General features: G+C 44.5%; 41 non-coding genes across 41 annotated transcripts; all 41 read right to left on the bottom strand.

Annotated features, from left to right (window-relative positions):
• Positions 1-181: 181 nt before the first annotated feature.
• On the bottom strand, positions 182-254 carry trnar-acg (transfer RNA arginine (anticodon ACG)). The gene has a single exon. It is a non-coding gene; the product is annotated as a tRNA-Arg (tRNA).
• An 818-nt stretch (positions 255-1072) lies between these two features.
• Positions 1073-1145, bottom strand: trnak-cuu (transfer RNA lysine (anticodon CUU)). The gene has a single exon. It is a non-coding gene; the product is annotated as a tRNA-Lys (tRNA).
• A 390-nt stretch (positions 1146-1535) lies between these two features.
• On the bottom strand, positions 1536-1608 carry trnar-acg (transfer RNA arginine (anticodon ACG)). Its single transcript has one exon. It is a non-coding gene; the product is annotated as a tRNA-Arg (tRNA).
• Positions 1609-2426: 818 nt separating this feature from the next.
• trnak-cuu (transfer RNA lysine (anticodon CUU)) lies at positions 2427-2499 on the bottom strand. The gene has a single exon. It is a non-coding gene; the product is annotated as a tRNA-Lys (tRNA).
• Positions 2500-3777: 1278 nt separating this feature from the next.
• On the bottom strand, positions 3778-3850 carry trnak-cuu (transfer RNA lysine (anticodon CUU)). The gene has a single exon. It is a non-coding gene; the product is annotated as a tRNA-Lys (tRNA).
• A 389-nt stretch (positions 3851-4239) lies between these two features.
• trnar-acg (transfer RNA arginine (anticodon ACG)) lies at positions 4240-4313 on the bottom strand. The gene has a single exon. It is a non-coding gene; the product is annotated as a tRNA-Arg (tRNA).
• Positions 4314-5127: 814 nt separating this feature from the next.
• On the bottom strand, positions 5128-5200 carry trnak-cuu (transfer RNA lysine (anticodon CUU)). Its single transcript has one exon. It is a non-coding gene; the product is annotated as a tRNA-Lys (tRNA).
• A 390-nt stretch (positions 5201-5590) lies between these two features.
• trnar-acg (transfer RNA arginine (anticodon ACG)) lies at positions 5591-5663 on the bottom strand. Its single transcript has one exon. It is a non-coding gene; the product is annotated as a tRNA-Arg (tRNA).
• Positions 5664-6478: 815 nt separating this feature from the next.
• Positions 6479-6551, bottom strand: trnak-cuu (transfer RNA lysine (anticodon CUU)). The gene has a single exon. It is a non-coding gene; the product is annotated as a tRNA-Lys (tRNA).
• Positions 6552-6941: 390 nt separating this feature from the next.
• trnar-acg (transfer RNA arginine (anticodon ACG)) lies at positions 6942-7014 on the bottom strand. Its single transcript has one exon. It is a non-coding gene; the product is annotated as a tRNA-Arg (tRNA).
• An 818-nt stretch (positions 7015-7832) lies between these two features.
• Positions 7833-7905, bottom strand: trnak-cuu (transfer RNA lysine (anticodon CUU)). Its single transcript has one exon. It is a non-coding gene; the product is annotated as a tRNA-Lys (tRNA).
• Positions 7906-8296: 391 nt separating this feature from the next.
• Positions 8297-8369, bottom strand: trnar-acg (transfer RNA arginine (anticodon ACG)). The gene has a single exon. It is a non-coding gene; the product is annotated as a tRNA-Arg (tRNA).
• Positions 8370-9187: 818 nt separating this feature from the next.
• Positions 9188-9260, bottom strand: trnak-cuu (transfer RNA lysine (anticodon CUU)). The gene has a single exon. It is a non-coding gene; the product is annotated as a tRNA-Lys (tRNA).
• Positions 9261-9649: 389 nt separating this feature from the next.
• Positions 9650-9722, bottom strand: trnar-acg (transfer RNA arginine (anticodon ACG)). Its single transcript has one exon. It is a non-coding gene; the product is annotated as a tRNA-Arg (tRNA).
• A 124-nt stretch (positions 9723-9846) lies between these two features.
• On the bottom strand, positions 9847-9935 carry trnay-gua (transfer RNA tyrosine (anticodon GUA)). Its single transcript is given in 2 exon segments — positions 9847-9882; positions 9899-9935. It is a non-coding gene; the product is annotated as a tRNA-Tyr (tRNA).
• Positions 9936-10539: 604 nt separating this feature from the next.
• On the bottom strand, positions 10540-10612 carry trnak-cuu (transfer RNA lysine (anticodon CUU)). Its single transcript has one exon. It is a non-coding gene; the product is annotated as a tRNA-Lys (tRNA).
• A 389-nt stretch (positions 10613-11001) lies between these two features.
• On the bottom strand, positions 11002-11074 carry trnar-acg (transfer RNA arginine (anticodon ACG)). Its single transcript has one exon. It is a non-coding gene; the product is annotated as a tRNA-Arg (tRNA).
• Positions 11075-11887: 813 nt separating this feature from the next.
• Positions 11888-11960, bottom strand: trnak-cuu (transfer RNA lysine (anticodon CUU)). The gene has a single exon. It is a non-coding gene; the product is annotated as a tRNA-Lys (tRNA).
• A 389-nt stretch (positions 11961-12349) lies between these two features.
• Positions 12350-12422, bottom strand: trnar-acg (transfer RNA arginine (anticodon ACG)). The gene has a single exon. It is a non-coding gene; the product is annotated as a tRNA-Arg (tRNA).
• Positions 12423-12546: 124 nt separating this feature from the next.
• trnay-gua (transfer RNA tyrosine (anticodon GUA)) lies at positions 12547-12635 on the bottom strand. The gene is given in 2 exon segments: positions 12547-12582; positions 12599-12635. It is a non-coding gene; the product is annotated as a tRNA-Tyr (tRNA).
• Positions 12636-13239: 604 nt separating this feature from the next.
• On the bottom strand, positions 13240-13312 carry trnak-cuu (transfer RNA lysine (anticodon CUU)). The gene has a single exon. It is a non-coding gene; the product is annotated as a tRNA-Lys (tRNA).
• A 389-nt stretch (positions 13313-13701) lies between these two features.
• trnar-acg (transfer RNA arginine (anticodon ACG)) lies at positions 13702-13774 on the bottom strand. Its single transcript has one exon. It is a non-coding gene; the product is annotated as a tRNA-Arg (tRNA).
• An 813-nt stretch (positions 13775-14587) lies between these two features.
• On the bottom strand, positions 14588-14660 carry trnak-cuu (transfer RNA lysine (anticodon CUU)). Its single transcript has one exon. It is a non-coding gene; the product is annotated as a tRNA-Lys (tRNA).
• Positions 14661-15049: 389 nt separating this feature from the next.
• trnar-acg (transfer RNA arginine (anticodon ACG)) lies at positions 15050-15123 on the bottom strand. Its single transcript has one exon. It is a non-coding gene; the product is annotated as a tRNA-Arg (tRNA).
• An 827-nt stretch (positions 15124-15950) lies between these two features.
• trnak-cuu (transfer RNA lysine (anticodon CUU)) lies at positions 15951-16023 on the bottom strand. Its single transcript has one exon. It is a non-coding gene; the product is annotated as a tRNA-Lys (tRNA).
• A 389-nt stretch (positions 16024-16412) lies between these two features.
• Positions 16413-16485, bottom strand: trnar-acg (transfer RNA arginine (anticodon ACG)). Its single transcript has one exon. It is a non-coding gene; the product is annotated as a tRNA-Arg (tRNA).
• An 818-nt stretch (positions 16486-17303) lies between these two features.
• Positions 17304-17376, bottom strand: trnak-cuu (transfer RNA lysine (anticodon CUU)). Its single transcript has one exon. It is a non-coding gene; the product is annotated as a tRNA-Lys (tRNA).
• Positions 17377-17765: 389 nt separating this feature from the next.
• trnar-acg (transfer RNA arginine (anticodon ACG)) lies at positions 17766-17838 on the bottom strand. Its single transcript has one exon. It is a non-coding gene; the product is annotated as a tRNA-Arg (tRNA).
• A 124-nt stretch (positions 17839-17962) lies between these two features.
• trnay-gua (transfer RNA tyrosine (anticodon GUA)) lies at positions 17963-18051 on the bottom strand. The gene is given in 2 exon segments: positions 17963-17998; positions 18015-18051. It is a non-coding gene; the product is annotated as a tRNA-Tyr (tRNA).
• A 604-nt stretch (positions 18052-18655) lies between these two features.
• Positions 18656-18728, bottom strand: trnak-cuu (transfer RNA lysine (anticodon CUU)). Its single transcript has one exon. It is a non-coding gene; the product is annotated as a tRNA-Lys (tRNA).
• A 389-nt stretch (positions 18729-19117) lies between these two features.
• Positions 19118-19190, bottom strand: trnar-acg (transfer RNA arginine (anticodon ACG)). The gene has a single exon. It is a non-coding gene; the product is annotated as a tRNA-Arg (tRNA).
• Positions 19191-20003: 813 nt separating this feature from the next.
• Positions 20004-20076, bottom strand: trnak-cuu (transfer RNA lysine (anticodon CUU)). Its single transcript has one exon. It is a non-coding gene; the product is annotated as a tRNA-Lys (tRNA).
• A 389-nt stretch (positions 20077-20465) lies between these two features.
• On the bottom strand, positions 20466-20539 carry trnar-acg (transfer RNA arginine (anticodon ACG)). The gene has a single exon. It is a non-coding gene; the product is annotated as a tRNA-Arg (tRNA).
• Positions 20540-21364: 825 nt separating this feature from the next.
• trnak-cuu (transfer RNA lysine (anticodon CUU)) lies at positions 21365-21437 on the bottom strand. Its single transcript has one exon. It is a non-coding gene; the product is annotated as a tRNA-Lys (tRNA).
• A 389-nt stretch (positions 21438-21826) lies between these two features.
• On the bottom strand, positions 21827-21899 carry trnar-acg (transfer RNA arginine (anticodon ACG)). The gene has a single exon. It is a non-coding gene; the product is annotated as a tRNA-Arg (tRNA).
• Positions 21900-22712: 813 nt separating this feature from the next.
• On the bottom strand, positions 22713-22785 carry trnak-cuu (transfer RNA lysine (anticodon CUU)). Its single transcript has one exon. It is a non-coding gene; the product is annotated as a tRNA-Lys (tRNA).
• Positions 22786-23175: 390 nt separating this feature from the next.
• On the bottom strand, positions 23176-23248 carry trnar-acg (transfer RNA arginine (anticodon ACG)). The gene has a single exon. It is a non-coding gene; the product is annotated as a tRNA-Arg (tRNA).
• Positions 23249-24066: 818 nt separating this feature from the next.
• Positions 24067-24139, bottom strand: trnak-cuu (transfer RNA lysine (anticodon CUU)). Its single transcript has one exon. It is a non-coding gene; the product is annotated as a tRNA-Lys (tRNA).
• A 388-nt stretch (positions 24140-24527) lies between these two features.
• On the bottom strand, positions 24528-24600 carry trnar-acg (transfer RNA arginine (anticodon ACG)). Its single transcript has one exon. It is a non-coding gene; the product is annotated as a tRNA-Arg (tRNA).
• Positions 24601-24724: 124 nt separating this feature from the next.
• trnay-gua (transfer RNA tyrosine (anticodon GUA)) lies at positions 24725-24813 on the bottom strand. Its single transcript is given in 2 exon segments — positions 24725-24760; positions 24777-24813. It is a non-coding gene; the product is annotated as a tRNA-Tyr (tRNA).
• Positions 24814-25412: 599 nt separating this feature from the next.
• On the bottom strand, positions 25413-25485 carry trnak-cuu (transfer RNA lysine (anticodon CUU)). The gene has a single exon. It is a non-coding gene; the product is annotated as a tRNA-Lys (tRNA).
• Between the last annotated feature and the right edge of the window lie 131 nt (positions 25486-25616).

Below are 25616 nucleotides of genomic sequence, written 5' to 3'. Positions count from 1 at the left end.
AAAAGCCGAAAGAGGCACTCGAATGTGACGGAAGATGAGATCTTTTCTGTGAAAGACAAGGTGAGGGTAAGCTTTGGGTCTAGAAACAGGGTGATTGTTGAGTGTGTCTTATGGGATTTTCATGATTTGCAGTGTGGGTTGGCTAATTGCTCATTTTAGCAATGTGGAAGTGACCAAAAGCCGAGCTAGCTAGGAGTCGAACCTAGAATCTTCTGATCCGTAGTCAGATGCGTTATCCATTGCGCCACTAGCCCCATGCGTTTGTATTCACGTGGCCCGCAGAGCGCAAAGATCCTCTTTTGCTTTTTCAGCCAATGAAAGGCAAAGGTCCATTTGCCAAAGAAAAAAGACAGTCAGCCCACCTTCAGTGAAAGCTCTTCCTTTGAGCCGGAATTGAACCAGCGAACTAAGGATACCTGTCCCGCTTCAACTACAGTCCTCCGCTCTACCATCTGAGCTATCGAAGGGAATGGAGCAGTAGTTTTCCAGGCCTCTTTATGGATATACCATGTCCCACAGACTCCTTGAAAGGGACCCATTGTGACTCAGGCCTTCTGCTAACAGGGGATGCTAGTGCGACACTGAACCATCAAAGGCAAGATTTGGTGAAATGTCTTGTCTTGAGCAAGCATCTGTGACTTGGTGTACCTTGATAACATCACTCCCTATATGCAGTTTAGCTAATTTGGTTCTTAGTTCTTGCTAGTCATTGATGTTTTTCCCCTATCCCAAGGTTCTGCTAAAGAGAGGTGTAAGCCTCTGTCTCCTTCATCCAATGCAGCTTGCTGAGGAATTCTGTGTCCATACAAACATTTTTCAATGATCTTTTTGCAAAGAATCGGCATGTTTCATAATGATTGCTGAACATTGACAGGTACGTTAAGAACTACTCATTTAAGGATCATCAAACACCTTTAGTGATTCTTAGCAACCAATTCCTGGTGGAGTAACTGAAGCTTATTGTTGGGGAGGGGGGGGCTTGGAAGATGACCAGAGCACCATTTTACTTGTGCAATGGCACAACAAACAAATAGCTTAACTGAAATCATACTGACAGCTTCAGTCAAGTCATCGCCCGACGTGGGGCTCGAACCCACGACCCTGAGATTAAGAGTCTCATGCTCTACCGACTGAGCTAGCCAGGCATGAAAGTCTTTCAGAGCCCTTGAAGAAAAAAAAAACAAGGTACTAATCCAATGAGATGTGAACGACACATCTATTGCGTTTACAGCTGAGTACATTCAACCTTCTGGTGAAATTGTTTTGGCGCATGCAACAAGATAGCGAAGATTATCAGATAACAGCTCACTTGTGGAAATATGATGTCTGAAAGATTTTGCAAAATGGTGGCCATAAAAGCCGAAAGAGGCACTCGAATGTGACGGAAGATGAGATCTTTTCTGTGAAAGACAAGGTGAGGGTAAGCTTTGGGTCTAGAAACAGGGTGATTGTTGAGTGTGTCTTATGGGATTTTCACGATTTGCAGTGTGGGTTGGCTAATTGCTCATTTTAGCAATGTGGAAGTGACCAAAAGCCGAGCTAGCTAGGAGTCGAACCTAGAATCTTCTGATCCGTAGTCAGATGCGTTATCCATTGCGCCACTAGCCCCATGCGTTTGTATTCACGTGGCCCGCAGAGCGCAAAGATCCTCTTTTGCTTTTTCAGCCAATGAAAGGCAAAGGTCCATTTGCCAAAGAAAAAAGACAGTCAGCCCACCTTCAGTGAAAGCTCTTCCTTCGAGCCGGAATTGAACCAGCGAACTAAGGATACCTGTCCCGCTTCAACTACAGTCCTCCGCTCTACCATCTGAGCTATCGAAGGGAATGGAGCAGTAGTTTTCCAGGCCTCTTTATGGATATACCATGTCCCACAGACTCCTTGAAAGGGACCCATTGTGACTCAGGCCTTCTGCTAACAGGGGATGCTAGTGCGACACTGAACCATCAAAGGCAAGATTTGGTGAAATGTCTTGTCTTGAGCAAGCATCTGTGACTTGGTGTACCTTGATAACATCACTCCCTATATGCAGTTTAGCTAATTTGGTTCTTAGTTCTTGCTAGTCATTGATGTTTTTCCCCTATCCCAAGGTTCTGTTAAAGAGAGGTGTAAGCCTCTGTCTCCTTCATCCAATGCAGCTTGCTGAGGAATTCTGTGTCCATACAAACATTTTTCAATGATCTTTTTGCAAAGAATCGGCATGTTTCATAATGATTGCTGAACATTGACAGGCACGTTAAGAACTACTCATTTAAGGATCATCAAACACCTTTAGTGATTCTTAGCAACCAATTCCTGGTGGAGTAACTGAAGCTTATTGTTGGGGAGGGGGGGGCTTGGAAGATGACCAGAGCACCATTTTACTTGTGCAATGGCACAACAACCAAATAGCTTAACTGAAATCATACTGACAGCTTCAGTCAAGTCATCGCCCGACGTGGGGCTCGAACCCACGACCCTGAGATTAAGAGTCTCATGCTCTACCGACTGAGCTAGCCAGGCATGAAAGTCTTTCAGAGCCCTTGAAGAAAAAAAACAAGGTACTAATCCAATGAGATGTGAACGACACATCTATTGCGTTTACAGCTGAGAACATTCAACCTTCTGGTGAAATTGTTTTGGCGCATGCAACAAGATAGCGAAGATTATCAGATAACAGCTCACTTGTGGAAATATGATGTCTGAAAGATTTTGCAAAATGGTGGCCATAAAAGCCGAAAGAGGCACTCGAATGTGACGGAAGATGAGATCTTTTCTGTGAAAGACAAGGTGAGGGTAAGCTTTGGGTCTAGAAACAGGGTGATTGTTGAGTGTGTCTTATGGGATTTTCATGATTTGCAGTGTGGGTTGGCTAATTGCTCATTTTAGCAATGTGGAAGTGACCAAAAGCCGAGCTAGCTAGGAGTGGAACCTAGAATCTTCTGATCCGTAGTCAGATGCGTTATCCATTGCGCCACTAGACCCATGCGTTTGTATTCACGTGGCCCGCAGAGCGCAAAGATCCTCTTTTGCTTTTTCAGCCAATGAAAGGCAAAGGTCCATTTGCCAAAGAAAAAAGACAGTCAGCCCACCTTAAGTGAAAGCTCTTCCTTCGAGCCGGAATTGAACCAGCGAGCTAAGGATACCTGTCCCGCTTCATCTACAGTCCTCCGCTCTACCATCTGAGCTATCGAAGGGAATGGAGCAGTAGTTTTCCAGGCCTCTTTATGGATATACCATGTCCCACAGACTCCTTGAAAGGGACCCATTGTGACTCAGGCCTTCTGCTAACAGGGGATGCTAGTGCGACACTGAACCATCAAAGGCAAGATTTGGTGAAATGTCTTGTCTTGAGCAAGCATCTGTGACTTGGTGTACCTTGATAACATCACTCCCTATATGCAGTTTAGCTAATTTGGTTCTTAGTTCTTAGTAGTCATTGATGTTTTTCCCCTATCCCAAGGTTCTGCTAAAGAGAGGTGTAAGCCTCTGTCTCCTTCATCCAATGCAGCTTGCTGAGGAATTCTGTGTCCATACAAACATTTTTCAATGATCTTTTTGCAAAGAATTGGCATGTTTCATAATGATTGCTGAACATTGACAGGCACGTTAAGAACTACTCATTTAAGGATCATCAAACACCTTAAGTGATTCTTAGCAACCAATTCCTGGTGGAGTAACTGAAGCTTATTGTTGGGGAGGGGGGGCTTGGAAGATGACCAGAGCACCATTTTACTTGTGCAATGGCACAACAAACAAATAGCTTAACTGAAATCATACTGACAGCTTCAGTCAAGTCATCGCCCGACGTGGGGCTCGAACCCACGACCCTGAGATTAAGAGTCTCATGCTCTACCGACTGAGCTAGCCAGGCATGAAAGTCTTTCAGAGCCCTTGAAGAAAAAAAAACAAGGTACTAATCCAATGAGATGTGAACGACACATCTATTGCGTTTACAGCTGAGTACATTCAACCTTCTGGTGAAATTGTTTTGGCGCATGCAACAAGATAGCGAAGATTATCAGATAACAGCTCACTTGTGGAAATATGATGTCTGAAAGATTTTGCAAAATGGTGGCCATAAAAGCCGAAAGAGGCACTCAAATGTGACGGAAGATGAGATTTTTTCTGTGAAAGACAAGGTGAGGGTAAGCTTTGGGTCTAGAAACAGGGTGATTGTTGAGTGTGTCTTATGGGATTTTCATGATTTGCAGTGTGGGTTGGCTAATTGCTCATTTTAGCAATGTGGAAGTGACCAAAAGCCGAGCTAGCTAGGAGTCGAACCTAGAATCTTCTGATCCGTAGTCAGATGCGTTATCCATTGCGCCACTAGACCCATGCGTTTGTATTCACGTGGGCCGCAGAGCGCAAAGATCCTCTTTTGCTTTTTCAGCCAATGAAAGGCAAAGGTCCATTTGCCAAAGAAAAAAGACAGTGAGCCCACCTTAAGTGAAAGCTCTTCCTTCGAGCCGGAATTGAACCAGCGAGCTAAGGATACCTGTCCCGCTTCATCTACAGTCCTCCGCTCTACCATCTGAGCTATCGAAGGGAATGGAGCAGTAGTTTTCCAGGCCTCTTTATGGATATACCATGTCCCACAGACTCCTTGAAAGGGACCCATTGTGACTCAGGCCTTCTGCTAACAGGGGATGCTAGTGCGACACTGAACCATCAAAGGCAAGATTTGGTGAAATGTCTTGTCTTGAGCAAGCATCTGTGACTTGGTGTACCTGGATAACATCACTCCCTATATGCAGTTTAGCTAATTTGGTTCTTAGTTCTTGCTAGTCATTGATGTTTTTCCCCTATCCCAAGGTTCTGCTAAAGAGAGGTGTAAGCCTCTGTCTCCTTCATCCAATGCAGCTTGCTGAGGAATTCTGTGTCCATACAAACATTTTTCAATGATCTTTTTGCAAAGAATCGGCATGTTTCATAATGATTGCTGAACATTGACAGGCACGTTAAGAACTACTCATTTAAGGATCATCAAACACCTTTAGTGATTCTTAGCAACCAATTCCTGGTGGAGTAACTGAAGCTTATTGGGGGGGGGGGGGCCTGGAGGATGACCAGAGCACCATTTTACTTGTGCAATGGCACAACAAACAAATAGCTTAACTGAAATCATACTGACAGCTTCAGTCAAGTCATCGCCCGACGTGGGGCTCGAACCCACGACCCTGAGATTAAGAGTCTCATGCTCTACCGACTGAGCTAGCCAGGCATGAAAGTCTTTCAGAGCCCTTGAAGAAAAAAAAAACAAGGTACTAATCCAATGAGATGTGAACGACACATCTATTGCGTTTACAGCTGAGTACATTCAACCTTCTGGTGAAATTGTTTTGGCGCATGCAACAAGATAGCGAAGATTATCAGATAACAGCTCACTTGTGGAAATATGATGTCTGAAAGATTTTGCAAAATGGTGGCCATAAAAGCCGAAAGAGGCACTCGAATGTGACGGAAGATGAGATCTTTTCTGTGAAAGACAAGGTGAGGGTAAGCTTTGGGTCTAGAAACAGGGTGATTGTTGAGTGTGTCTTATGGGATTTTCATGATTTGCAGTGTGGGTTGGCTAATTGCTCATTTTAGCAATGTGGAAGTGACCAAAAGCCGAGCTAGCTAGGAGTCGAACCTAGAATCTTCTGATCCGTAGTCAGATGCGTTATCCATTGCGCCACTAGCCCCATGCGTTTGTATTCACGTGGCCCGCAGAGCGCAAAGATCCTCTTTTGCTTTTTCAGCCAATGAAAGGCAAAGGTCCATTTGCCATAGAAAAAAGACAGTCAGCCCACCTTCAGTGAAAGCTCTTCCTTTGAGCCGGAATTGAACCAGCGAACTAAGGATACCTGTCCCGCTTCAACTACAGTCCTCCGCTCTACCATCTGAGCTATCGAAGGGAATGGAGCAGTAGTTTTCCAGGCCTCTTTATGGATATACCATGTCCCACAGACTCCTTGAAAGGGACCCATTGTGACTCAGGCCTTCTGCTAACAGGGGATGCTAGTGCGACACTGAACCATCAAAGGCAAGATTTGGTGAAATGTCTTGTCTTGAGCAAGCATCTGTGACTTGGTGTACCTTGATAACATCACTCCCTATATGCAGTTTAGCTAATTTGGTTCTTAGTTCTTGCTAGTCATTGATGTTTTTCCCCTATCCCAAGGTTCTGTTAAAGAGAGGTGTAAGCCTCTGTCTCCTTCATCCAATGCAGCTTGCTGAGGAATTCTGTGTCCATACAAACATTTTTCAATGATCTTTTTGCAAAGAATCGGCATGTTTCATAATGATTGCTGAACATTGACAGGCACGTTAAGAACTACTCATTTAAGGATCATCAAACACCTTTAGTGATTCTTAGCAACCAATTCCTGGTGGAGTAACTGAAGCTTATTGGGGGGGGGGGGGGCTGGAGGATGACCAGAGCACCATTTTACTTGTGCAATGGCACAACAAACAAATAGCTTAACTGAAATCATACTGACAGCTTCAGTCAAGTCATCGCCCGACGTGGGGCTCGAACCCACGACCCTGAGATTAAGAGTCTCATGCTCTACCGACTGAGCTAGCCAGGCATGAAAGTCTTTCAGAGCCCCTGAAGAAAAAAAAAACAAGGTACTAATCCAATGAGATGTGAACGACACATCTATTGCGTTTACAGCTGAGTACATTCAACCTTCTGGTGAAATTGTTTTGGCGCATGCAACAAGATAGCGAAGATTATCAGATAACAGCTCACTTGTGGAAATATGATGTCTGAAAGATTTTGCAAAATGGTGGCCATAAAAGCCGAAAGAGGCACTCGAATGTGACGGAAGATGAGATCTTTTCTGTGAAAGACAAGGTGAGGGTAAGCTTTGGGTCTAGAAACAGGGTGATTGTTGAGTGTGTCTTATGGGATTTTCATGATTTGCAGTGTGGGTTGGCTAATTGCTCATTTTAGCAATGTGGAAGTGACCAAAAGCCGAGTTAGCTAGGAGTCGAACCTAGAATCTTCTGATCCGTAGTCAGATGCGTTATCCATTGCGCCACTAGCCCCATGCGTTTGTATTCACGTGGCCCGCAGAGCGCAAAGATCCTCTTTTGCTTTTTCAGCCAATGAAAGGCAAAGGTCCATTTGCCAAAGAAAAAAGACAGTCAGCCCACCTTCAGTGAAAGCTCTTCCTTTGAGCCGGAATTGAACCAGCGAACTAAGGATACCTGTCCCGCTTCAACTACAGTCCTCCGCTCTACCATCTGAGCTATCGAAGGGAATGGAGCAGTAGTTTTCCAGGCCTCTTTATGGATATACCATGTCCCACAGACTCCTTGAAAGGGACCCATTGTGACTCAGGCCTTCTGCTAACAGGGGATGCTAGTGCGACACTGAACCATCAAAGGCAAGATTTGGTGAAATGTCTTGTCTTGAGCAAGCATCTGTGACTTGGTGTACCTTGATAACATCACTCCCTATATGCAGTTTAGCTAATTTGGTTCTTAGTTCTTGCTAGTCATTGATGTTTTTCCCCTATCCCAAGGTTCTGTTAAAGAGAGGTGTAAGCCTCTGTCTCCTTCATCCAATGCAGCTTGCTGAGGAATTCTGTGTCCATACAAACATTTTTCAATGATCTTTTTGCAAAGAATCGGCATGTTTCATAATGATTGCTGAACATTGACAGGCACGTTAAGAACTACTCATTTAAGGATCATCAAACACCTTTAGTGATTCTTAGCAACCAATTCCTGGTGGAGTAACTGAAGCTTATTGTTGGGGAGGGGGGGGCTTGGAAGATGACCAGAGCACCATTTTACTTGTGCAATGGCACAACAAACAAATAGCTTAACTGAAATCATACTGACAGCTTCAGTCAAGTCATCGCCCGACGTGGGGCTCGAACCCACGACCCTGAGATTAAGAGTCTCATGCTCTACCGACTGAGCTAGCCAGGCATGAAAGTCTTTCAGAGCCCTTGAAGAAAAAAAAAAACAAGGTACTAATCCAATGAGATGTGAACGACACATCTATTGCGTTTACAGCTGAGTACATTCAACCTTCTGGTGAAATTGTTTTGGCGCATGCAACAAGATAGCGAAGATTATCAGATAACAGCTCACTTGTGGAAATATGATGTCTGAAAGATTTTGCAAAATGGTGGCCATAAAAGCCGAAAGAGGCACTCGAATGTGACGGAAGATGAGATCTTTTCTGTGAAAGACAAGGTGAGGGTAAGCTTTGGGTCTAGAAACAGGGTGATTGTTGAGTGTGTCTTATGGGATTTTCACGATTTGCAGTGTGGGTTGGCTAATTGCTCATTTTAGCAATGTGGAAGTGACCAAAAGCCGAGCTAGCTAGGAGTCGAACCTAGAATCTTCTGATCCGTAGTCAGATGCGTTATCCATTGCGCCACTAGCCCCATGCGTTTGTATTCACGTGGCCCGCAGAGCGCAAAGATCCTCTTTTGCTTTTTCAGCCAATGAAAGGCAAAGGTCCATTTGCCAAAGAAAAAAGACAGTCAGCCCACCTTCAGTGAAAGCTCTTCCTTCGAGCCGGAATTGAACCAGCGAACTAAGGATACCTGTCCCGCTTCAACTACAGTCCTCCGCTCTACCATCTGAGCTATCGAAGGGAATGGAGCAGTAGTTTTCCAGGCCTCTTTATGGATATACCATGTCCCACAGACTCCTTGAAAGGGACCCATTGTGACTCAGGCCTTCTGCTAACAGGGGATGCTAGTGCGACACTGAACCATCAAAGGCAAGATTTGGTGAAATGTCTTGTCTTGAGCAAGCATCTGTGACTTGGTGTACCTTGATAACATCACTCCCTATATGCAGTTTAGCTAATTTGGTTCTTAGTTCTTGCTAGTCATTGATGTTTTTCCCCTATCCCAAGGTTCTGTTAAAGAGAGGTGTAAGCCTCTGTCTCCTTCATCCAATGCAGCTTGCTGAGGAATTCTGTGTCCATACAAACATTTTTCAATGATCTTTTTGCAAAGAATCGGCATGTTTCATAATGATTGCTGAACATTGACAGGCACGTTAAGAACTACTCATTTAAGGATCATCAAACACCTTTAGTGATTCTTAGCAACCAATTCCTGGTGGAGTAACTGAAGCTTATTGTTGGGGAGGGGGGGGCTTGGAAGATGACCAGAGCACCATTTTACTTGTGCAATGGCACAACAAACAAATAGCTTAACTGAAATCATACTGACAGCTTCAGTCAAGTCATCGCCCAACGTGGGGCTCGAACCCACGACCCTGAGATTAAGAGTCTCATGCTCTACCGACTGAGCTAGCCAGGCATGAAAGTCTTTCAGAGCCCTTGAAGAAAAAAAAACAAGGTACTAATCCAATGAGATGTGAACGACACATCTATTGCGTTTACAGCTGAGAACATTCAACCTTCTGGTGAAATTGTTTTGGCGCATGCAACAAGATAGCGAAGATTATCAGATAACAGCTCACTTGTGCAAATATGATGTCTGAAAGATTGTGCAAAATGGTGGCCATAAAAGCCGAAAGAGGCACTCGAATGTGACGGAAGATGAGATGTTTTCTGTGAAAGACAAGGTGAGGGTAAGCTTTGGGTCTAGAAACAGGGTGATTGTTGAGTGTGTCTTATGGGATTTTCACGATTTGCAGTGTGGGTTGGCTAATTGCTCATTTTAGCAATGTAGAAGTGACCAAAAGCCGAGCTAGCTAGGAGTCGAACCTAGAATCTTCTGATCCGTAGTCAGATGCGTTATCCATTGCGCCACTAGCCCCATGCGTTTGTATTCACGTGGCCCGCAGAGCGCAAAGATCCTCTTTTGCTTTTTCAGCCAATGAAAGGCAAAGGTCCATTTGCCAAAGAAAAAAGACAGTGAGCCCACCTTAAGTGAAAGCTCTTCCTTCGAGCCGGAATTGAACCAGCGACCTAAGGATACCTGTCCCGCTTCATCTACAGTCCTCCGCTCTACCATCTGAGCTATCGAAGGGAATGGAGCAGTAGTTTTCCAGGCCTCTTTATGGATATACCATGTCCCACAGACTCCTTGAAAGGGACCCATTGTGACTCAGGCCTTCTGCTAACAGGGGATGCTAGTGCGACACTGAACCATCAAAGGCAAGATTTGGTGAAATGTCTTGTCTTGAGCAAGCATCTGTGACTTGGTGTACCTTGATAACATCACTCCCTATATGCAGTTTAGCTAATTTGGTTCTTAGTTCTTGCTAGTCATTGATGTTTTTCCCCTATCCCAAGGTTCTGCTAAAGAGAGGTGTAAGCCTCTGTCTCCTTCATCCAATGCAGCTTGCTGAGGAATTCTGTGTCCATACAAACATTTTTCAATGATCTTTTTGCAAAGAATTGGCATGTTTCATAATGATTGCTGAACATTGACAGGCACGTTAAGAACTACTCATTTAAGGATCATCAAACACCTTTAGTGATTCTTAGCAACCAATTCCTGGTGGAGTAACTGAAGCTTATTGTTGGGGAGGGGGGGCTTGGAAGATGACCAGAGCACCATTTTACTTGTGCAATGGCACAACAAACAAATAGCTTAACTGAAATCATACTGACAGCTTCAGTCAAGTCATCGCCCGACGTGGGGCTCGAACCCACGACCCTGAGATTAAGAGTCTCATGCTCTACCGACTGAGCTAGCCAGGCATGAAAGTCTTTCACAGCCCTTGAAGAAAAAAAAACAAGGTACTAATCCAATGAGATGTGAACGACACATCTATTGCGTTTACAGCTGAGTACATTCAACCTTCTGGTGAAATTGTTTTGGCGCATGCAACAAGATAGCGAAGATTATCAGATAACAGCTCACTTGTGGAAATATGATGTCTGAAAGATTTTGCAAAATGGTGGCCATAAAAGCCGAAAGAGGCACTCGAATGTGACGGAAGATGAGATCTTTTCTGTGAAAGACAAGGTGAGGGTAAGCTTTGGGTCTAGAAACAGGGTGATTGTTGAGTGTGTCTTATGGGATTTTCACGATTTGCAGTGTGGGTTGGCTAATTGCTCATTTTAGCAATGTGGAAGTGACCAAAAGCCGAGCTAGCTAGGAGTCGAACCTAGAATCTTCTGATCCGTAGTCAGATGCGTTATCCATTGCGCCACTAGCCCCATGCGTTTGTATTCACGTGGCCCGCAGAGCGCAAAGATCCTCTTTTGCTTTTTCAGCCAATGAAAGGCAAAGGTCCATTTGCCAAAGAAAAAAGACAGTCAGCCCACCTTAAGTGAAAGCTCTTCCTTTGAGCCGGAATTGAACCAGCGAACTAAGGATACCTGTCCCGCTTCAACTACAGTCCTCCGCTCTACCATCTGAGCTATCGAAGGGAATGGAGCAGTAGTTTTCCAGGCCTCTTTATGGATATACCATGTCCCACAGACTCCTTGAAAGGGACCCATTGTGACTCAGGCCTTCTGCTAACAGGGGATGCTAGTGCGACACTGAACCATCAAAGGCAAGATTTGGTGAAATGTCTTGTCTTGAGCAAGCATCTGTGACTTGGTGTACCTTGATAACATCACTCCCTATATGCAGTTTAGCTAATTTGGTTCTTAGTTCTTGCTAGTCATTGATGTTTTTCCCCTATCCCAAGGTTCTGCTAAAGAGAGGTGTAAGCCTCTGTCTCCTTCATCCAATGCAGCTTGCTGAGGAATTCTGTGTCCATACAAACATTTTTCAATGATCTTTTTGCAAAGAATCGGCATGTTTCATAATGATTGCTGAACATTGACAGGCACGTTAAGAACTACTCATTTAAGGATCATCAAACACCTTTAGTGATTCTTAGCAACCAATTCCTGGTGGAGTAACTGAAGCTTATTGGGGGGGGGGGCCTGGAGGATGACCAGAGCACCATTTTACTTGTGCAATGGCACAACAAACAAATAGCTTAACTGAAATCATACTGACAGCTTCAGTCAAGTCATCGCCCGACGTGGGGCTCGAACCCACGACCCTGAGATTAAGAGTCTCATGCTCTACCGACTGAGCTAGCCAGGCATGAAAGTCTTTCAGAGCCCTTGAAGAAAAAAAAACAAGGTACTAATCCAATGAGATGTGAACGACACATCTATTGCGTTTACAGCTGAGTACATTCAACCTTCTGGTGAAATTGTTTTGGCGCATGCAACAAGATAGCGAAGATTATCAGATAACAGCTCACTTGTGGAAATATGATGTCTGAAAGATTTTGCAAAATGGTGGCCATAAAAGCCGAAAGAGGCACTCGAATGTGACGGAAGATGAGATGTTTTCTGTGAAAGACAAGGTGAGGGTAAGCTTTGGGTCTAGAAACAGGGTGATTGTTGAGTGTGTCTTATGGGATTTTCACGATTTGCAGTGTGGGTTGGCTAATTGCTCATTTTAGCAATGTAGAAGTGACCAAAAGCCGAGCTAGCTAGGAGTCGAACCTAGAATCTTCTGATCCGTAGTCAGATGCGTTATCCATTGCGCCACTAGCCCCATGCGTTTGTATTCACGTGGCCCGCAGAGCGCAAAGATCCTCTTTTGCTTTTTCAGCCAATGAAAGGCAAAGGTCCATTTGCCAAAGAAAAAAGACAGTGAGCCCACCTTAAGTGAAAGCTCTTCCTTCGAGCCGGAATTGAACCAGCGACCTAAGGATACCTGTCCCGCTTCATCTACAGTCCTCCGCTCTACCATCTGAGCTATCGAAGGGAATGGAGCAGTAGTTTTCCAGGCCTCTTTATGGATATACCATGTCCCACAGACTCCTTGAAAGGGACCCATTGTGACTCAGGCCTTCTGCTAACAGGGGATGCTAGTGCGACACTGAACCATCAAAGGCAAGATTTGGTGAAATGTCTTGTCTTGAGCAAGCATCTGTGACTTGGTGTACCTTGATAACATCACTCCCTATATGCAGTTTAGCTAATTTGGTTCTTAGTTCTTGCTAGTCATTGATGTTTTTCCCCTATCCCAAGGTTCTGCTAAAGAGAGGTGTAAGCCTCTGTCTCCTTCATCCAATGCAGCTTGCTGAGGAATTCTGTGTCCATACAAACATTTTTCAATGATCTTTTTGCAAAGAATTGGCATGTTTCATAATGATTGCTGAACATTGACAGGCACGTTAAGAACTACTCATTTAAGGATCATCAAACACCTTTAGTGATTCTTAGCAACCAATTCCTGGTGGAGTAACTGAAGCTTATTGTTGGGGAGGGGGGGCTTGGAAGATGACCAGAGCACCATTTTACTTGTGCAATGGCACAACAAACAAATAGCTTAACTGAAATCATACTGACAGCTTCAGTCAAGTCATCGCCCGACGTGGGGCTCGAACCCACGACCCTGAGATTAAGAGTCTCATGCTCTACCGACTGAGCTAGCCAGGCATGAAAGTCTTTCACAGCCCTTGAAGAAAAAAAAACAAGGTACTAATCCAATGAGATGTGAACGACACATCTATTGCGTTTACAGCTGAGTACATTCAACCTTCTGGTGAAATTGTTTTGGCGCATGCAACAAGATAGCGAAGATTATCAGATAACAGCTCACTTGTGGAAATATGATGTCTGAAAGATTTTGCAAAATGGTGGCCATAAAAGCCGAAAGAGGCACTCGAATGTGACGGAAGATGAGATCTTTTCTGTGAAAGACAAGGTGAGGGTAAGCTTTGGGTCTAGAAACAGGGTGATTGTTGAGTGTGTCTTATGGGATTTTCACGATTTGCAGTGTGGGTTGGCTAATTGCTCATTTTAGCAATGTGGAAGTGACCAAAAGCCGAGCTAGCTAGGAGTCGAACCTAGAATCTTCTGATCCGTAGTCAGATGCGTTATCCATTGCGCCACTAGCCCCATGCGTTTGTATTCACGTGGCCCGCAGAGCGCAAAGATCCTCTTTTGCTTTTTCAGCCAATGAAAGGCAAAGGTCCATTTGCCAAAGAAAAAAGACAGTCAGCCCACCTTAAGTGAAAGCTCTTCCTTTGAGCCGGAATTGAACCAGCGAACTAAGGATACCTGTCCCGCTTCAACTACAGTCCTCCGCTCTACCATCTGAGCTATCGAAGGGAATGGAGCAGTAGTTTTCCAGGCCTCTTTATGGATATACCATGTCCCACAGACTCCTTGAAAGGGACCCATTGTGACTCAGGCCTTCTGCTAACAGGGGATGCTAGTGCGACACTGAACCATCAAAGGCAAGATTTGGTGAAATGTCTTGTCTTGAGCAAGCATCTGTGACTTGGTGTACCTTGATAACATCACTCCCTATATGCAGTTTAGCTAATTTGGTTCTTAGTTCTTGCTAGTCATTGATGTTTTTCCCCTATCCCAAGGTTCTGCTAAAGAGAGGTGTAAGCCTCTGTCTCCTTCATCCAATGCAGCTTGCTGAGGAATTCTGTGTCCATACAAACATTTTTCAATGATCTTTTTGCAAAGAATCGGCATGTTTCATAATGATTGCTGAACATTGACAGGCACGTTAAGAACTACTCATTTAAGGATCATCAAACACCTTTAGTGATTCTTAGCAACCAATTCCTGGTGGAGTAACTGAAGCTTATTGGGGGGGGGGGCCTGGAGGATGACCAGAGCACCATTTTACTTGTGCAATGGCACAACAAACAAATAGCTTAACTGAAATCATACTGACAGCTTCAGTCAAGTCATCGCCCGACGTGGGGCTCGAACCCACGACCCTGAGATTAAGAGTCTCATGCTCTACCGACTGAGCTAGCCAGGCATGAAAGTCTTTCAGAGCCCTTGAAGAAAAAAAAACAAGGTACTAATCCAATGAGATGTGAACGACACATCTATTGCGTTTACAGCTGAGTACATTCAACCTTCTGGTGAAATTGTTTTGGCGCATGCAACAAGATAGCGAAGATTATCAGATAACAGCTCACTTGTGGAAATATGATGTCTGAAAGATTTTGCAAAATGGTGGCCATAAAAGCCGAAAGAGGCACTCGAATGTGACGGAAGATGAGATCTTTTCTGTGAAAGACAAGGTGAGGGTAAGCTTTGGGTCTAGAAACAGGGTGATTGTTGAGTGTGTCTTATGGGATTTTCATGATTTGCAGTGTGGGTTGGCTAATTGCTCATTTTAGCAATGTGGAAGTGACCAAAAGCCGAGCTAGCTAGGAGTCGAACCTAGAATCTTCTGATCCGTAGTCAGATGCGTTATCCATTGCGCCACTAGACCCATGCGTTTGTATTCACGTGGCCCGCAGAGCGCAAAGATCCTCTTTTGCTTTTTCAGCCAATGAAAGGCAAAGGTCCATTTGCCAAAGAAAAAAGACAGTCAGCCCACCTTCAGTGAAAGCTCTTCCTTTGAGCCGGAATTGAACCAGCGAACTAAGGATACCTGTCCCGCTTCAACTACAGTCCTCCGCTATACCATCTGAGCTATCGAAGGGAATGGAGCAGTAGTTTTCCAGGCCTCTTTATGGATATACCATGTCCCACAGACTCCTTGAAAGGGACCCATTGTGACTCAGGCCTTCTGCTAACAGGGGATGCTAGTGCGACACTGAACCATCAAAGGCAAGATTTGGTGAAATGTCTTGTCTTGAGCAAGCATCTGTGACTTGGTGTACCTTGATAACATCACTCCCTATATGCAGTTTAGCTAATTTGGTTCTTAGTTCTTGCTAGTCATTGATGTTTTTCCCCTATCCCAAGGTTCTGCTAAAGAGAGGTGTAAGCCTCTGTCTCCTTCATCCAATGCAGCTTGCTGAGGAATTCTGTGTCCATACAAACATTTTTCAATGATCTTTTTGCAAAGAATTGGCATGTTTCATAATGATTGCTGAACATTGACAGGCATGTTAAGAACTACTCATTTAAGGATCATCAAACACCTTTAGTGATTCTTAGCAACCAATTCCTGGTGGAGTAACTGAAGCTTATTGTGGGGGGGGGGGGGGGGGGGGGGGGCTTGGAAGATGACCAGAGCACCATTTTACTTGTGCAATGGCACAACAAACAAATAGCTTAACTGAAATCATACTGACAGCTTCAGTCAAGTCATCGCCCGACGTGGGGCTCGAACCCACGACCCTGAGATTAAGAGTCTCATGCTCTACCGACTGAGCTAGCCAGGCATGAAAGTCTTTCAGAGCCCTTGAAGAAAAAAAAACAAGGTACTAATCCAATGAGATGTGAACGACACATCTATTGCGTTTACAGCTGAGTATATTCAACCTTCTGGTGAAATTGTTTTGGCGCATGCAACAAGATAGCGAAGATTATCAGATAACAGCTCACTTGTGGAAATATGATGTCTGAAAGATTTTGCAAAATGGTGGCCATAAAAGCCGAAAGAGGCACTCGAATGTGACGGAAGATGAGATCTTTTCTGTGAAAGACAAGGTGAGGGTAAGCTTTGGGTCTAGAAACAGGGTGATTGTTGAGTGTGTCTTATGGGATTTTCACGATTTGCAGTGTGGGTTGGCTAATTGCTCATTTTAGCAATGTGGAAGTGACCAAAAGCCGAGCTAGCTAGGAGTCGAACCTAGAATCTTCTGATCCGTAGTCAGATGCGTTATCCATTGCGCCACTAGCCCCATGCGTTTGTATTCACGTGGCCCGCAGAGCGCAAAGATCCTCTTTTGCTTTTTCAGCCAATGAAAGGCAAAGGTCCATTTGCCAAAGAAAAAAGACAGTCAGCCCACCTTCAGTGAAAGCTCTTCCTTCGAGCCGGAATTGAACCAGCGAACTAAGGATACCTGTCCCGCTTCAACTACAGTCCTCCGCTCTACCATCTGAGCTATCGAAGGGAATGGAGCAGTAGTTTTCCAGGCCTCTTTATGGATATACCATGTCCCACAGACTCCTTGAAAGGGACCCATTGTGACTCAGGCCTTCTGCTAACAGGGGATGCTAGTGCGACACTGAACGATCAAAGGCAAGATTTGGTGAAATGTCTTGTCTTGAGCAAGCATCTGTGACTTGGTGTACCTTGATAACATCACTCCCTATATGCAGTTTAGCTAATTTGGTTCTTAGTTCTTGCTAGTCATTGATGTTTTTCCCCTATCCCAAGGTTCTGTTAAAGAGAGGTGTAAGCCTCTGTCTCCTTCATCCAATGCAGCTTGCTGAGGAATTCTGTGTCCATACAAACATTTTTCAATGATCTTTTTGCAAAGAATCGGCATGTTTCATAATGATTGCTGAACATTGACAGGCACGTTAAGAACTACTCATTTAAGGATCATCAAACACCTTTAGTGATTCTTAGCAACCAATTCCTGGTGGAGTAACTGAAGCTTATTGTTGGGGAGGGGGGGGCTTGGAAGATGACCAGAGCACCATTTTACTTGTGCAATGGCACAACAAACAAATAGCTTAACTGAAATCATACTGACAGCTTCAGTCAAGTCATCGCCCAACGTGGGGCTCGAACCCACGACCCTGAGATTAAGAGTCTCATGCTCTACCGACTGAGCTAGCCAGGCATGAAAGTCTTTCAGAGCCCTTGAAGAAAAAAAAACAAGGTACTAATCCAATGAGATGTGAACGACACATCTATTGCGTTTACAGCTGAGAACATTCAACCTTCTGGTGAAATTGTTTTGGCGCATGCAACAAGATAGCGAAGATTATCAGATAACAGCTCACTTGTGCAAATATGATGTCTGAAAGATTGTGCAAAATGGTGGCCATAAAAGCCGAAAGAGGCACTCGAATGTGACGGAAGATGAGAGGTTTTCTGTGAAAGACAAGGTGAGGGTAAGCTTTGGGTCTAGAAACAGGGTGATTGTTGAGTGTGTCTTATGGGATTTTCACGATTTGCAGTGTGGGTTGGCTAATTGCTCATTTTAGCAATGTAGAAGTGACCAAAAGCCGAGCTAGCTAGGAGTCGAACCTAGAATCTTCTGATCCGTAGTCAGATGCGTTATCCATTGCGCCACTAGCCCCATGCGTTTGTATTCACGTGGCCCGCAGAGCGCAAAGATCCTCTTTTGCTTTTTCAGCCAATGAAAGGCAAAGGTCCATTTGCCAAAGAAAAAAGACAGTGAGCCCACCTTAAGTGAAAGCTCTTCCTTCGAGCCGGAATTGAACCAGCGACCTAAGGATACCTGTCCCGCTTCATCTACAGTCCTCCGCTCTACCATCTGAGCTATCGAAGGGAATGGAGCAGTAGTTTTCCAGGCCTCTTTATGGATATACCATGTCCCACAGACTCCTTGAAAGGGACCCATTGTGACTCAGGCCTTCTGCTAACAGGGGATGCTAGTGCGACACTGAACCATCAAAGGCAAGATTTGGTGAAATGTCTTGTCTTGAGCAAGCATCTGTGACTTGGTGTACCTTGATAACATCACTCCCTATATGCAGTTTAGCTAATTTGGTTCTTAGTTCTTGCTAGTCATTGATGTTTTTCCCCTATCCCAAGGTTCTGCTAAAGAGAGGTGTAAGCCTCTGTCTCCTTCATCCAATGCAGCTTGCTGAGGAATTCTGTGTCCATACAAACATTTTTCAATGATCTTTTTGCAAAGAATTGGCATGTTTCATAATGATTGCTGAACATTGACAGGCACGTTAAGAACTACTCATTTAAGGATCATCAAACACCTTTAGTGATTCTTAGCAACCAATTCCTGGTGGAGTAACTGAAGCTTATTGTTGGGGAGGGGGGGCTTGGAAGATGACCAGAGCACCATTTTACTTGTGCAATGGCACAACAAACAAATAGCTTAACTGAAATCATACTGACAGCTTCAGTCAAGTCATCGCCCGACGTGGGGCTCGAACCCACGACCCTGAGATTAAGAGTCTCATGCTCTACCGACTGAGCTAGCCAGGCATGAAAGTCTTTCACAGCCCTTGAAGAAAAAAAAACAAGGTACTAATCCAATGAGATGTGAACGACACATCTATTGCGTTTACAGCTGAGTACATTCAACCTTCTGGTGAAATTGTTTTGGCGCATGCAACAAGATAGCGAAGATTATCAGATAACAGCTCACTTGTGGAAATATGATGTCTGAAAGATTTTGCAAAATGGTGGCCATAAAAGCCGAAAGAGGCACTCGAATGTGACGGAAGATGAGATCTTTTCTGTGAAAGACAAGGTGAGGGTAAGCTTTGGGTCTAGAAACAGGGTGATTGTTGAGTGTGTCTTATGGGATTTTCACGATTTGCAGTGTGGGTTGGCTAATTGCTCATTTTAGCAATGTGGAAGTGACCAAAAGCCGAGCTAGCTAGGAGTCGAACCTAGAATCTTCTGATCCGTAGTCAGATGCGTTATCCATTGCGCCACTAGCCCCATGCGTTTGTATTCACGTGGCCCGCAGAGCGCAAAGATCCTCTTTTGCTTTTTCAGCCAATGAAAGGCAAAGGTCCATTTGCCAAAGAAAAAAGACAGTCAGCCCACCTTAAGTGAAAGCTCTTCCTTTGAGCCGGAATTGAACCAGCGAACTAAGGATACCTGTCCCGCTTCAACTACAGTCCTCCGCTCTACCATCTGAGCTATCGAAGGGAATGGAGCAGTAGTTTTCCAGGCCTCTTTATGGATATACCATGTCCCACAGACTCCTTGAAAGGGACCCATTGTGACTCAGGCCTTCTGCTAACAGGGGATGCTAGTGCGACACTGAACCATCAAAGGCAAGATTTGGTGAAATGTCTTGTCTTGAGCAAGCATCTGTGACTTGGTGTACCTTGATAACATCACTCCCTATATGCAGTTTAGCTAATTTGGTTCTTAGTTCTTGCTAGTCATTGATGTTTTTCCCCTATCCCAAGGTTCTGCTAAAGAGAGGTGTAAGCCTCTGTCTCCTTCATCCAATGCAGCTTGCTGAGGAATTCTGTGTCCATACAAACATTTTTCAATGATCTTTTTGCAAAGAATCGGCATGTTTCATAATGATTGCTGAACATTGACAGGCACGTTAAGAACTACTCATTTAAGGATCATCAAACACCTTTAGTGATTCTTAGCAACCAATTCCTGGTGGAGTAACTGAAGCTTATTGGGGGGGGGGGCCTGGAGGATGACCAGAGCACCATTTTACTTGTGCAATGGCACAACAAACAAATAGCTTAACTGAAATCATACTGACAGCTTCAGTCAAGTCATCGCCCGACGTGGGGCTCGAACCCACGACCCTGAGATTAAGAGTCTCATGCTCTACCGACTGAGCTAGCCAGGCATGAAAGTCTTTCAGAGCCCTTGAAGAAAAAAAAACAAGGTACTAATCCAATGAGATGTGAACGACACATCTATTGCGTTTACAGCTGAGTACATTCAACCTTCTGGTGAAATTGTTTTGGCGCATGCAACAAGATAGCGAAGATTATCAGATAACAGCTCACTTGTGGAAATATGATGTCTGAAAGATTTTGCAAAATGGTGGCCATAAAAGCCGAAAGAGGCTCTCGAATGTGACGGAAGATGAGATCTTTTCTGTGAAAGACAAGGTGAGGGTAAGCTTTGGGTCTAGAAACAGGGTGATTGTTGAGTGTGTCTTATGGGATTTTCATGATTTGCAGTGTGGGTTGGCTAATTGCTCATTTTAGCAATGTGGAAGTGACCAAAAGCCGAGCTAGCTAGGAGTCGAACCTAGAATCTTCTGATCCGTAGTCAGATGCGTTATCCATTGCGCCACTAGACCCATGCGTTTGTATTCACGTGGCCCGCAGAGCGCAAAGATCCTCTTTTGCTTTTTCAGCCAATGAAAGGCAAAGGTCCATTTGCCAAAGAAAAAAGACAGTCAGCCCACCTTCAGTGAAAGCTCTTCCTTTGAGCCGGAATTGAACCAGCGAACTAAGGATACCTGTCCCGCTTCAACTACAGTCCTCCGCTCTACCATCTGAGCTATCGAAGGGAATGGAGCAGTAGTTTTCCAGGCCTCTTTATGGATATACCATGTCCCACAGACTCCTTGAAAGGGACCCATTGTGACTCAGGCCTTCTGCTAACAGGGGATGCTAGTGCGACACTGAACCATCAAAGGCAAGATTTGGTGAAATGTCTTGTCTTGAGCAAGCATCTGTGACTTGGTGTACCTTGATAACATCACTCCCTATATGCAGTTTAGCTAATTTGGTTCTTAGTTCTTGCTAGTCATTGATGTTTTTCCCCTATCCCAAGGTTCTGCTAAAGAGAGGTGTAAGCCTCTGTCTCCTTCATCCAATGCAGCTTGCTGAGGAATTCTGTGTCCATACAAACATTTTTCAATGATCTTTTTGCAAAGAATTGGCATGTTTCATAATGATTGCTGAACATTGACAGGCATGTTAAGAACTACTCATTTAAGGATCATCAAACACCTTTAGTGATTCTTAGCAACCAATTCCTGGTGGAGTAACTGAAGCTTATTGTGGGGGGGGGGGGGGGGGGGGGGCTTGGAAGATGACCAGAGCACCATTTTACTTGTGCAATGGCACAACAAACAAATAGCTTAACTGAAATCATACTGACAGCTTCAGTCAAGTCATCGCCCGACGTGGGGCTCGAACCCACGACCCTGAGATTAAGAGTCTCATGCTCTACCGACTGAGCTAGCCAGGCATGAAAGTCTTTCAGAGCCCTTGAAGAAAAAAAAACAAGGTACTAATCCAATGAGATGTGAACGACACATCTATTGCGTTTACAGCTGAGTATATTCAACCTTCTGGTGAAATTGTTTTGGCGCATGCAACAAGATAGCGAAGATTATCAGATAACAGCTCACTTGTGGAAATATGATGTCTGAAAGATTTTGCAAAATGGTGGCCATAAAAGCCGAAAGAGGCACTCGAATGTGACGGAAGATGAGATCTTTTCTGTGAAAGACAAGGTGAGGGTAAGCTTTGGGTCTAGAAACAGGGTGATTGTTGAGTGTGTCTTATGGGATTTTCATGATTTGCAGTGTGGGTTGGCTAATTGCTCATTTTAGCAATGTGGAAGTGACCAAAAGCCGAGCTAGCTAGGAGTCGAACCTAGAATCTTCTGATCCGTAGTCAGATGCGTTATCCATTGCGCCACTAGCCCCATGCGTTTGTATTCACGTGGCCCGCAGAGCGCAAAGATCCTCTTTTGCTTTTTCAGCCAATGAAAGGCAAAGGTCCATTTGCCAAATAAAAAAGACAGTCAGCCCACCTTAAGTGAAAGCTCTTCCTTCGAGCCGGAATTGAACCAGCGAGCTAAGGATACCTGTCCCGCTTCATCTACAGTCCTCCGCTCTACCATCTGAGCTATCGAAGGGAATGGAGCAGTAGTTTTCCAGGCCTCTTTATGGATATACCATGTCCCACAGACTCCTTGAAAGGGACCCATTGTGACTCAGGCCTTCTGCTAACAGGGGATGCTAGTGCGACACTGAACCATCAAAGGCAAGATTTGGTGAAATGTCTTGTCTTGAGCAAGCATCTGTGACTTGGTGTACCTTGATAACATCACTCCCTATATGCAGTTTAGCTAATTTGGTTCTTAGTTCTTGCTAGTCATTGATGTTTTTCCCCTATCCCAAGGTTCTGCTAAAGAGAGGTGTAAGCCTCTGTCTAACTTCATCCAATGCAGCTTGCTGAGGAATTCTGTGTCCATACAAACATTTTTCAATGATCTTTTTGCAAAGAATCGGCATGTTTCATAATGATTGCTGAACATTGACAGGCACGTTAAGAACTACTCATTTAAGGATCATCAAACACCTTTAGTGATTCTTAGCAACCAATTCCTGGTGGAGTAACTGAAGCTTATTGGGGGGGGGGCCTGGAGGATGACCAGAGCACCATTTTACTTGTGCAATGGCACAACAAACAAATAGCTTAACTGAAATCATACTGACAGCTTCAGTCAAGTCATCGCCCGACGTGGGGCTCGAACCCACGACCCTGAGATTAAGAGTCTCATGCTCTACCGACTGAGCTAGCCAGGCATGAAAGTCTTTCAGAGCCCTTGAAGAAAAAAAAAACAAGGTACTAATCCAATGAGATGTGAACGACACATCTATTGCGTTTACAGCTGAGTACATTCAACCTTCTGGTGAAATTGTTTTGGCGCATGCAACAAGATAGCGAAGATTATCAGATAACAGCTCACTTGTGGAAATATGATGTCTGAAAGATTTTGCAAAATGGTGGCCATAAAAGCCGAAAGAGGCACTCGAATGTGACGGAAGATGAGATCTTTTCTGTGAAAGACAAGGTGAGGGTAAGCTTTGGGTCTAGAAACAGGGTGATTGTTGAGTGTGTCTTATGGGATTTTCATGATTTGCAGTGTGGGTTGGCTAATTGCTCATTTTAGCAATGTGGAAGTGACCAAAAGCCGAGCTAGCTAGGAGTCGAACCTAGAATCTTCTGATCCGTAGTCAGATGCGTTATCCATTGCGCCACTAGCCCCATGCGTTTGTATTCACGTGGCCCGCAGAGCGCAAAGATCCTCTTTTGCTTTTTCAGCCAATGAAAGGCAAAGGTCCATTTGCCAAAGAAAAAAGACAGTCAGCCCACCTTCAGTGAAAGCTCTTCCTTTGAGCCGGAATTGAACCAGCGAACTAAGGATACCTGTCCCGCTTCAACTACAGTCCTCCGCTCTACCATCTGAGCTATCGAAGGGAATGGAGCAGTAGTTTTCCAGGCCTCTTTATGGATATACCATGTCCCACAGACTCCTTGAAAGGGACCCATTGTGACTCAGGCCTTCTGCTAACAGGGGATGCTAGTGCGACACTGAACCATCAAAGGCAAGATTTGGTGAAATGTCTTGTCTTGAGCAAGCATCTGTGACTTGGTGTACCTTGATAACATCACTCCCTATATGCAGTTTAGCTAATTTGGTTCTTAGTTCTTGCTAGTCATTGATGTTTTTCCCCTATCCCAAGGTTCTGTTAAAGAGAGGTGTAAGCCTCTGTCTCCTTCATCCAATGCAGCTTGCTGAGGAATTCTGTGTCCATACAAACATTTTTCAATGATCTTTTTGCAAAGAATCGGCATGTTTCATAATGATTGCTGAACATTGACAGGCACGTTAAGAACTACTCATTTAAGGATCATCAAACACCTTTAGTGATTCTTAGCAACCAATTCCTGGTGGAGTAACTGAAGCTTATTGTTGGGGAGGGGGGGGCTTGGAAGATGACCAGAGCACCATTTTACTTGTGCAATGGCACAACAAACAAATAGCTTAACTGAAATCATACTGACAGCTTCAGTCAAGTCATCGCCCGACGTGGGGCTCGAACCCACGACCCTGAGATTAAGAGTCTCATGCTCTACCGACTGAGCTAGCCAGGCATGAAAGTCTTTCAGAGCCCTTGAAGAAAAAAAACAAGGTACTAATCCAATGAGATGTGAACGACACATCTATTGCGTTTACAGCTGAGAACATTCAACCTTCTGGTGAAATTGTTTTGGCGCATGCAACAAGATAGCGAAGATTATCAGATAACAGCTCAGTTGTGCAAATATGATGTCTGAAAGATTGTGCAAAATGGTGGCCATAAAAGCCGAAAGAGGCACTCGAATGTGACGGAAGATGAGATGTTTTCTGTGAAAGACAAGGTGAGGGTAAGCTTTGGGTCTAGAAACAGGGTGATTGTTGAGTGTGTCTTATGGGATTTTCACGATTTGCAGTGTGGGTTGGCTAATTGCTCATTTTAGCAATGTAGAAGTGACCAAAAGCCGAGCTAGCTAGGAGTCGAACCTAGAATCTTCTGATCCGTAGTCAGATGCGTTATCCATTGCGCCACTAGCCCCATGCGTTTGTATTCACGTGGCCCGCAGAGCGCAAAGATCCTCTTTTGCTTTTTCAGCCAATGAAAGGCAAAGGTCCATTTGCCAAAGAAAAAAGACAGTCAGCCCACCTTAAGTGAAAGCTCTTCCTTCGAGCCGGAATTGAACCAGCGACCTAAGGATACCTGTCCCGCTTCATCTACAGTCCTCCGCTCTACCATCTGAGCTATCGAAGGGAATGGAGCAGTAGTTTTCCAGGCCTCTTTATGGATATACCATGTCCCACAGACTCCTTGAAAGGGACCCATTGTGACTCAGGCCTTCTGCTAACAGGGGATGCTAGTGCGACACTGAACCATCAAAGGCAAGATTTGGTGAAATGTCTTGTCTTGAGCAAGCATCTGTGACTTGGTGTACCTTGATAACATCACTCCCTATATGCAGTTTAGCTAATTTGGTTCTTAGTTCTTGCTAGTCATTGATGTTTTTCCCCTATCCCAAGGTTCTGCTAAAGAGAGGTGTAAGCCTCTGTCTCCTTCATCCAATGCAGCTTGCTGAGGAATTCTGTGTCCATACAAACATTTTTCAATGATCTTTTTGCAAAGAATTGGCATGTTTCATAATGATTGCTGAACATTGACAGGCACGTTAAGAACTACTCATTTAAGGATCATCAAACACCTTTAGTGATTCTTAGCAACCAATTCCTGGTGGAGTAACTGAAGCTTATTGGGGGGGGGGATTGGAGGATGACCAGAGCACCATTTTACTTGTGCAATGGCACAACAAACAAATAGCTTAACTGAAATCATACTGACAGCTTCAGTCAAGTCATCGCCCGACGTGGGGCTCGAACCCACGACCCTGAGATTAAGAGTCTCATGCTCTACCGACTGAGCTAGCCAGGCATGAAAGTCTTTCACAGCCCTTGAAGAAAAAAAAACAAGGTACTAATCCAATGAGATGTGAACGACACATCTATTGCGTTTACAGCTGAGTACGTTCAACCTTCTGGTGAAATTATTTTGGCGCATGCAAC

This window comes from Oryzias latipes, chromosome 6, assembly GCF_053564925.1.
Source record: "Oryzias latipes strain Hd-rR chromosome 6, Olatipes_Hd-rR_3.1".
NCBI lineage: Eukaryota > Metazoa > Chordata > Actinopteri > Beloniformes > Adrianichthyidae > Oryzias > Oryzias latipes.
The sequence above is the reverse complement of the archived record's forward strand: the minus strand, read 5'-3'. Positions and strand labels throughout refer to the sequence as shown.